Genomic DNA, 10,774 nt, shown 5'->3' with positions numbered 1-10,774 from the left:
CAGATATATATGTGTGTATGTGTTTTTGTTTACCTGTCTTTGTGGGGACCTGTGTCTTTTCCATAACCATCCAAAATGTCCTCAAACAGCAAACATTCTTCTAAAACTGCAAACTTTAATAAAAACTCTCCACTTTAAAAGACCTCCTTTATTCACTTTTTTGGGGGGTTAAAAATATCTTATTGTGTGCAACTACAAAATGTCTTCATGCACATTTAACAGTTTTATCTCTAAAATCATCAAACAGTGATTGTAGATCATCAAGCAGAGGCTCAGTTACAAAAGCAGAGAGAAAGATGTTGACATAAATACATAAACATAAATATGTTATGTTCAGGTTAGCGGTGCTGACTGTGGAGCTGATTCAAGCAGCAGCAGTTTAATGGCTAAAAGCCATTTCACCATGTTTGGCTTGAACTCTGCGCACCACAAGCTGACCCGACCCTGCGGATCTGAGACACCTACCCAGCTCAGCAGTCATACCCCTGATATATTTTGGGCCCATACCATCGAGAGACTTAGAGACAAAAAGTGGGGCATTGCATTTTTCTCTATATTTAGCAGGACGTGAGTGGAAGGAGCTGAGAATCAGAGTAATGTGCTCTCTCTTCTTGGTGTGTGTCAGGGTTAAAGCAGCTGCAGCATTTTAAATTCATTTATACTTGTTTTATGTAACGAGCACATCACAGACTGGAACCAGCTCCCAGTCTGGATTCAGCAGACAGACATCTGCTTCTAAGATCAGCCTTTCCTTTTTGCTGAAGCCCACAGTTAGGGCTGAATCCTCCCTGAGTTACACCGCAGTAGGCTGCTGGGGCATTCCCATGATGCACTGAGCTCTTTTTTTCCCACTTCCCAGGTGCTTGAACGCCAGCGCTGCACGTCATTAACGGTCATCTTTGCTGAAATCCCCGCTGTGATATCTGTTATCTAGGGTTTGTTGTTTCTGCCTGTGTTGAACCTTCTGATCTCTGAGCTCCTTGAACACTTTTCTGTCTCTGTCTCCAGCTCCAAATCAGAACAACAGTTGGCTCAAGGCGCTTGATATTGCAGTAGATGGTACAAGTCAAGTCTTATTGAATAAACCGTGCTGTTCATTCACTGCTGGAGCCTCTGCTGGTCATTAAAGGAACTGCAGCCCCGGATGCTGACTGTTAGAAATCTGTGAACTCGTAATAATACCGTTTCCTTTTATCCTTTCCTCGACGCTGTTCTCCGTTGCTGCTCTGTAAGTTGAAGAGGTGCGATTCTTACATAAGGGAGGGCGATTGTTATATAACAACTGAAATCGCACTCGCTTCTGTACGAGTCTTTAATCCAAAGCTCCAACCTTCACCCTTCCCCCAATTTGACCCTAAATATAAACCTTATCCTAATCAGGGATGGAAATCACCCTCCTCCCAAGGGGCACGCGGTCGGGTCAACAGTCCTGAGGAGGGGACAAAGGGATCCTATCAGCTGAAATGAAAACACACACCCCCTGATCACGCACACACTCCACCTGCTAATGCTCTTATACTGTGATGCACTTGGAGCTGCAGAGCCACAGCTGTGAGACCTCTTCTTTGCTTTCACTGACCCACAGAGTCCCACTATCCCCACAGGACTGCTGTCTGTCTTAACTTCAGGTTCAAATCTTCCCCAGAGGGCAGGCTGACCTGAGAGTTAAAAACGCTCCAGATTCCTTCAGCTGCAGTAAAATGATCAGTGTGGCTGTTCAACCAGCTGTTACCTGCTCAATGTCAGGTGATCGTTGCTAATCAGAAAACCAGGACACAGTATTCATATGCATGCGGTGCAACTTAAAAAACAAAAACAAAGAAGCAGCAAAAAAACACTGAATATACTTCAGTAAGTAAGAAATAAGTAGAAATATGTATTTCAATAATAATTAATGTGGTATTACTACTGCAGACATTTGAGGTTATTCTACAGTAATAAGTCATATTCTCTGAAATCCTGTGCTGGTGCTGGTGCTCTGTGAGGCCAGAAACAGAAACTTACACCTCAATTTAATATTTATAGAATAAAAAATCATCTGAATTAAAAGCCTTGTGCAGCATGGGTCACGATCAATACCATGAAGGGATTCGACATATAAAAACAAAGGTGCTGTGTCGGCTGTGGTCATGCTAGTCTAAGCAGCTCGGAAAGAAAGTGACCGAGCTTTTTGAAGTTTTGAGCAGACCTCTCATCAGAGGTGAAACCATACTGAAGACGTCCAATCACTTCTTTCCAAGCTCCTCCGACCGTGTGTGGGTGACAGGATGGAGCTGGCCTATCATGCTGGTTTCCATCCAGACCAGGATCATCTACAAGGCTCAGGTTTCCCAGCAGCTCAGAGACAGTAACAAACTGCAGCCACAAGATGGCAGCAATGTACAGGATGCTGCAGGAAGAAGCTGATGACTTTGTACCATTTATTCCGAGTATTTTTATTTTTTCACTGAAAGGCAGACAGTAAACATTAACGAGTGATCTGTGCTGTTTCAGTGAAGGTTAACTGTGAGCGCACTGGTTATGGCAGAATTTGTAATAATTATTTTGCACAGCTTTTACTCTGAACATCTGGACAGACACCATATTGTCTAAAAATTCACTCTCCCATCCAAATCATTGCATTCAGGTGTATCATTTACCTGCATGGTCACAGGTGTATAAACTCGTCACGCATGCAGACTGCTTCTCAGGAGCTCAGCTTGGTCCAGCGTGCTGCTGTCGTAGGCTCTGCAGAGCCAACAGATACAGACCTCCGAACGTCACATGGCCTTCAGATGAGCTCAACAAGTTTTGAGTTTCCATGGTGACCAGCTGTATCCAAGCCTTACATCATCAAGTGTTGATGCAGTGGTGTAGAACACGCCGCTGGACTCTAGAGGAGTGTCAGCGTGTTCGCTGGACTGGGTTTGGCGGTTGCCAGGACAACGGTACTTGTCTGACTGCGCTGTGTAAAGTTTGGTAGAGGGGGGTTATGGTGTGGGGTGTTCTTCAGGAGTCTCCGTGCTTCAGCAGACCGAGACACTGCGGACACCTTCGTGTTCCCAGTGTGTGGGACCAGTGTGGGGATGGCTCCTTCCTGTTCCCACATGACTGCACACCAGTGCACAAAGAAAAGTCCACAAGGACACGGACGAGCCGGTTTGGTGTGGGAGGACCGGCCTGCACAGAGTCCTGACCTCAGCCTGATCCAACACCTTTGGGGCCAATCAGAGCGGAGACTGTGAGCCAGGCCTTCTCCTCCAACACCAGTGTGACCTCACACATGTGCTTCTGGAAGGATGATCAACACTCCCCATGAACACTCCTGAACCTGAGGAAATCCTTCCAGGAGACGTCCAGCTGCACACGGTGGGCCGACATCATATTCCACCCTGTGGATCAACAGTGTCCTGATACAAAAACAAACAGAATACTGTCCCTCACACGATAACACGTCTGTCTCTCTAATTTTATATTAGCTGCAATCATTAATCAGCTGAGCTGAGGCTCACAGAGACCCCACCGAGGACTAATGACTAATACAAGAACACCAACAGGAAGTGACGAGGCTTTGTGTTGTTGTCCAGAGGTTTTATTTCAGTGTCTGTAGTGTGACAGCAGGTCTGCGGGAGGCGGGGCCTCTCGCTGGTTGGCTTTACTTTCAACCCTCCCCTCAGAGCTGCCTAATCAATAGCTCTCCAATCAGCAGAATTATCCACAGCCTCTCTACGCTCGTCTTCTCTCTGCTTTAACATTTGATGTGTAACAATTAAACATCTCGAGATAAAGTGCAGTAATACAAATAATCTGAGTGTTTTCATTTTATGGAACAAATATGACAAAAGGTTCAACCAAGAAGAGAGAGAGTGAGTTCGTATGTGTAATGTTGTAATTATAGGAAACAGTAACGAGAACAACCTGAACCGTAACATTAATAATTATGAGCTTAATTCAATGATATACAATTAAAAACATATTTTCACAACAGTGTGGAAGCTGTGGGTTGTAATTTTTTTAATGGTTCAGCTTTTTACTTGATATATTTAAAAAATCTGAAACTTGCTCTTGAACGACTCCTGTTCCATGATAATGTAATACAATGAATTTAAAAATTACAAATAAAACTGGGATTTCGCTGTGAAACGTCCGTCCAGTCTGACGCTTCTCTTTGTACAATTATACACAAATTATTTCAAGAACAGAGTCACAGTTTTGTAATACAGTCGTCCCTCGTTTATCGCAGGAGTTATGTTCTAAGTAGCCAACTTTTCACTTTTCTCTTGTTTAAACACTCTGAAAGTTCAAACCTTTGTAGAAAAATAAGTCCAGCATTACAGAATGTTTTCAAAGCCTCTTTTCAGGTCCAGAAAACAGGAACAGAGCAGCTGCCACAGAATCAGCATTAATGAATCAATAGTACGGAAGTGGAGGAAGCAAGAACGAGTTGAGTAAAGTTTGACTTTTCTGACTGTTTTGTTTCGCTTAATGCGCCTTATAATCAGAAAAATACGGTAACTTCCACCGTCCTTTAGCCTGTCCAGAAGTCCAACTTTTTGTGCGATGGTTAGCGTCTTCGCTGCCTTCTGGGTGCTCGCGCAGGAGCCTTTGTGTTTGTTGGGGAGAAAACAAACATACAGTACAGCACCGCAGAGTCACACTGCTGGGACTGAAGATCTATGTAAATGTGACAAGCTGAACCCTGTACAGGAGACACGGCACGGAGGAGAGTGATTGGCAGTGGTCTACAGCCAATCAGGACACAGAAGGTGCTGTAAAAGAAGAAGAGAAACAAAGCAGCGACGGGTGAACTGCGTTACAGCGAGGGACCACTGTATTAGAACGTGACGTTTTAAATCATTAAATTGCATAATTATTAGTTATAATAATTATAAAACTCACAAAAAATGAAAGCTAATTTTCAGCTTAAAATTACTTTGTGTAATAAAACTTTTTTTAAATGACTTTTTTCGTGTAATGTGATAAAGTTCATTTATTTATCTCATGATATTGAACCCTGAGAAAATCTTAAACACTTTCAACCTATTCTCAGAAGTTCCACAAATTAATATTTATAATATTAATAATGTTTCTTATTATACAAACTGCATGTGACATTGACTTTTTAAAACGATCAGAGACAGTTATAACAGAAAAACTTCATTCTTGAAATCAAATTCTTTTTATTGTTGTTCTCTTATTTCTGGAAATCTAAAATAAAATCTAACGATTACATTTTTTCCTGTAAAACTGCAAATGTCATATTTTATTATTTTTATATTATTATTAAAGTGCTGTTTAACCATACATGAAAATCTTTGAGTGTTTTGTGTTACGATGCCATCCCTCCGAGCCCCGCCCCCATCAGACCTCTGCTCCACTGACATCGTCTGTCTGACGTCACAGAAATAAGGACTCGTTATCGATGTAAACAACCACTTATGTACAAAAAAAGAAGAAACAAAAAGAACCCAAAGCTTTAGATAGAAAACAACAGAACGGTCCAACTGAGGCGTTAACTGTACAATTCATAAAGTCAGAATCATTTCTTTCTGTCATCACTTTACACTTTATCTCACTTTTACAAATAGAAAACACCAAATTAAAGTTTCTCCTTGAGTTAGTGCTGCTCTCTCTCCGCTCATACATAAAATATAGTCTCCGTTAGTATTTTCCTATTTACACGGATGCAATATGTACACTTTAATTTTTTCAGTGTTTTTGTTCAGGCGACAGCGCAGACGGCCTCGACCCAAGAGGCCGCCCGCCTTCCAGAATCATGGATCCCAGCGAAGTGCAGGCAGAAACCGTGATTGGTCAGTGAAACAGGAAGGTTTGCCGCAGGAGGTTGTGAGATCGGAAATGTGCGAGATGAGGTTTGCTTAAATCAGGGTAGAGTCGAGACTCAGGACATCCGTTTCTGCCGGGGACGACGGTGGGATCCACGATAGAGCGCCTGACACCCAGGAAGTGGTCCTGAGAGAGCCACCGGCAGACTAGTGATGATCTAATAGTAATCTTCGCTGGGTTTCACACTTTGTACCCGCCAAAACCGCCGCTAACGTCGCCGCCTCGACAAGACCTTTAATATCAAATAAAGAGTTCTTCAACTCTGGAGGGAACAATGCAAATCACAGGGAGCTGCTCTGGACCTCCGATTTTTGGGAACATTTTATAGTTCAAACGTTGAACGTGTTGCTGTTGGGATTCGAGACAGAGAGAGCACACTTGCGAATTCTGAGTCATCATCCATTGAACTTCAAATTTCTTCAGTTTAAAACTCATTTTCTTGGAAGTTGAGACTCAAACGGGAGCGTTTAGGTTCTACTTGAATTTCTAATTTGAGTATTTGAATTTAAAACTTGTTTTCTGGGGAACTGAAACAAACCTGCGAACTTTGTGTGGCTCTGATTTCTGACGAGTGAGAACGACTGAATATAACGTTCAGGCTCAGATAGCTATCCCAGCACACCGCCTGTTCTCCTACAGTGACCAGTAGTTTCTGCAAATCTGCAAGCCACTTTGCAGGCCACCGCAACTCCTGTCGTTTATGGCTTTACTGAAGCCATGAAAAAGCACTGAAGCTTTAGTCAGACTTGCTTTCTTGGGTTTGCTGTTGGACATTTGGACTCCTTGTAAAATTTTTATCTCTCAAATAGTGAAATTCAGAGTTTGACTTAAACCTCAAATTAACTTTTTGCAGTCTTCAATCTGGATTTCTGTTTCATTTTTTGGGAAACACAAACGTGTTCCTGAAAATTCAAACTTGCATTCCTCGGAGCTCCATATCGGATAAAAGGTCTTGTTGAGCTGAAGACGTTTTGAAGCTCTCGTCCGGTCCAGAATCAAGTAACCTGCACGGTCAAGCTGGGACTAAAAGCCTCAATTTGACGAGTGAAAATGAGGCTTTACTCAGTGCTTAAACCACCAGGTTCTTCCCAAAAGCCCGGTTTAAGTGAAGGGGACTCACAGAGGTACGAGCAGCTCTGGGCTGTGCTGAGGACTCGTTTCTGGACGGGACCAGCCTCGCTTTCATAAACAGGATGTTATGGTACAGATGGAGAATGAAGAAGTCTCACTGACCACCAGAGCTGAGCACAAAGAACGTTTTCAAACCATTTACACGTTTTCAGCTGAGCCGCCCTGACGCAGCGAAGCTTCAGTCCAACAAAGAGATCGGGCTCATCAGACCGAGTCAAAGAAAAACGTGATGACGCAGCAGGAAAAGACTTCCAGCTCCCGCACGTCTTCCATCTCCAACAACCTTCTGTTCAGACTGAAGGATGCTGTGAACTTGATGATTTTGTTACGGTCCCCTGAAAGGGTCCAGGCGATAAGGGAAAGTACCAAAAAGTGTCCGGATCAGAAAAAGGAGACAGAGGCAAAATGAGACACGCCTCAGATCACTGAGACTGTCCTCACAATCGAGGATTCGGCCGAGAGAAGCGAGCACGGACGTCTGGAAGTCTTTTCCTGGGAATCAGATTTTTTAAAAACTCGACATGAACTGAAGAAAGAAGAAGGCGTCAGCCTTTTGTCCTTTTGTCTCGACGGTCGGCAAGGTGTGCTTCGGACAGCCCGCCTACGGAGGCCCACAGAGGACACGTAGGACATTCACTCTGTGGGCAAAGAGCGGCGGGCGGTATACGATGGAGTAGCCGAACCAGCTGAGCGACGTCAGCTCTCCGGCACACCTGTCCAGGGTCTAACCTTCTGTACCACCTGACCCGCAGGCCATTAAAAATCGAGCAGAAGGACTTCAGACTGACTTTCTTCTTCTTTGCCGTCAGGTGAGCGGCTCTTTGACGTCTGCGCTCAGGCCTGGCGGTGCTCACAGCATAAAAACAACAGCTCTGTAGATTCTATTATTATCATTATTATTATTATTATTATTGTTGGAGTAAATATGACTGAAGTGTGATCAGCTGTACAAACACAGAACCAACCAATTGCAACACAGCTGAACTGAACTCTACTGAAAGCAAGAAAAGGAGTAAACAAAACCTCTGTGTGTCTCTGAGCCCTGAGGTTCGCCAAAGTGCTTCGTTGACGCCATGCGCTGACCGACCGGCTTCGCTTCCCGCCACTACTCTTATTGCCGTGCACCCCGACCACCCCGATGCGCCGAGTCAACCGAAGGGAGGGCAGCTCTGTGAGGGCGGTCAGGGGTCCTTCCTTAAAGCCGATTGGTTGGTCGGTGTGACAGCAGTTAGATCCAAGCGTTGAGCGAAGAAGTGTTTCCGCCCACTTCTCTGTGTCCGTGACTTCGGCATGAGCGCAGCCGATCGGCTGTCACGTGATCATCAGTCCAATCAGCCAACGACCAGCAGCGTTCTTAAAGGACCAGACCCGTGTTTTCCTTCAGCTCGACGGATTCCCGACCCTCAGAGGAGAGGTGCATTCTGGGTAGAGAGAAAGAAGCTGATAAACTCCGAGCATCGTACCAACTTCAGGTTTTACAGCACGGTGTCAAACATACGGCCCGAGGGCCAGAATCAGCTCGCCCAAAGATAAGTAAAACCTGCGGCTAGTGAGTGAACCTGGTGTGGACGCAGGTTTGTGACGCACACTGTTAATCGTCGTAAGAGCGCTCAGTTTAACCGGACAAAACGCCGCCACACACTGAGAAACCACCACGAAGCGCGACGTTGCGCCAGAGCCGCCAAGACCGCTCGATTAATGCGAGATGACTTATTCAATATTTAATGATGCTTGAAGTATTCTAACCCTAAAACCTTCCATCGATCGGTGTGAATCACTTTTGTTGAGAGAATCTGAGGATTGTTAGTTTGATCAGATCAGAGAAGCTTATCTGGAAATGTGTGTAACTTCACACTTCACTGAAGTTTCGCAGTTAAGCGTCACAAACAGGCTCAAACCTCCTTTTTACATCAGAACGACTGAAAATCTGAATTAATGACACGAAAAGACGTCGGTCATAAAGCATGAGGACAAACACTGTGGTTGCTCCTCGAGCGTCACTGGAACACGACCTTTGTAAGAGCCGCTCATCTTTAAGTGTCGCAGTCACTTCTGTTTTATTTCCTGCTTCTTTTATTCCTCAGGTTTTCCTCATGTCTCTACTTTGTCTGCACCTCAGCCTGATTACAGATTTGGTCTTTGACCTGTCTGCACTGCTCAAAACACACTGGTTTTACTGGTTCATTTCATCTGCTCTCAGATCAGACTGTAGCCGCTAGAAACCCTTTCAGTATAAGAGCCTCAGAGTGAACAGAACTGAACCTGAAACAGACCCCATTCCCACGTTCAGCTGAGCGACAGCCGAGAGGTTTAAAAACACGGGCGTGGTCCTTTAAAAGCTGACGGGCGCTGACGTTCATCAAAGTCCTGAAACAGAAACACCGAGGAGCTCTCCGGAGTCGTACGGTAGAAAACCAGCATCTACACGTCCTCGAACGCACCGCGATGACCTCACACAGTGTCCGTGGTGTGTCTGACATGGTCAGTGAATGCATCATCAGAGTCCGGTGTGTTCAGGAATGTTCTGGAAAGCTCTGATGTGAGAGAAAGTGGCTGACTTTGACAGAAAACTCGATGAAATGCACGAGATCCAAACTCGTATCCGGGAGTTTGAAAACTGGACCAGTTCCACCTGCAGGAGAGCTGCTCCGGTTTCACCGGGTCCACACCTGCAGCTGCTCCTCAGCCTGTGGATGCTCGTGGATCTCAGAGCTGAAGAATCCAAGATGGCTGTTAAAGAAACGCCGCCATTGTCAGCTCCACACTTCTGCTCATTTCACGTGGTCGAGGCGCTCTGAGACCTGGAACGTCTTTACTCACGCCGTCTTAGGCGCTCACAGCGGCTGAAGGTCAGCCGTCAGATTGTCTGCAATCTGAGTGGTCAAGTGCCACAGGAGGAAAAGCAGGAGGCGGAGCCTGGAGTCGGAGAGCATTCAGTCCCGACTCGTGTTTGGAGTTTCTCTCTCCACGTATGGTTTCAGCGCTTTCTGATTTACAGGTTAATCTGATTTGATTTCACATTTAAATGTTTGGCTCGATGAGCACTCGGGGGTTTCGTGCCGCGGCGCTCGGACGTCCACTAAACAGATAAACTGAGGTTTGAATTTGGGTGTTTGGGCTTTGAAATGACTCTGACTGCAGCTCCAGCTTCAAAGTGTCGTGCTGATGCAGGACAGTTGTTGGGTTTAGGCTTCAGGTTCTGGATGGTCTGGGCTCACGGATACTCGTCTCGCGAGATCTGCTTTTTCTTTATTTTTACTTTTAATCCTTTTCCAAATCCTTTCAGTCCTGAAAGCTTCCTGAATGAGAATTCCCACTTTTTAGGGGTAAATGGCCTCTGAGTGCAGAGCAAGGACTGCCGGTCCCTGGAAGGGTCCCAGCAGAACTCCTCTGAGGGTGTAAACGTGAAGTCTGGACCGCAGCTCGAGTCCTCTGTAGTGTTGTTTGAGGAGGAGGAGGAGGACTGAAGCGTCCAGGCTTGGCGTCCTGTCTTCCTCTCCTTCTGACGTCCTCAGCTCCTCCTCGTCCTCCACCTTCCTCCCTCTATGTGTCTTTGGGCTCCAGCTTGCAAGACATGTCGAACAGCAGGTTCTGGTTGTCGATCACCTGCAGCTGCCGCACGTAGGCCTTGGTCTGCAGGTGGGAGGGAGACATCTCCGTATCTATGGCTACCAGAAAAAAAAGAAAGAAACAGCTGTTAGTGATGCAGGGCTGCAGTGTGATAAAGCTGCCACCAGGGGGAGACAAACCCCACAGAGCTGCAGACGTCCTGCTTTTACTTTATTCTATTTGTAACTTTACTGAGTGTGCGTGTGTG

This window comes from Pundamilia nyererei, unplaced genomic scaffold, assembly GCF_000239375.1.
Source record: "Pundamilia nyererei isolate P.nyererei 1_Seehausen unplaced genomic scaffold, PunNye1.0 scaffold00202, whole genome shotgun sequence".
Lineage (NCBI taxonomy): Eukaryota > Metazoa > Chordata > Actinopteri > Cichliformes > Cichlidae > Pundamilia > Pundamilia nyererei.
Note: the sequence above shows the minus strand (reverse complement) of the source record.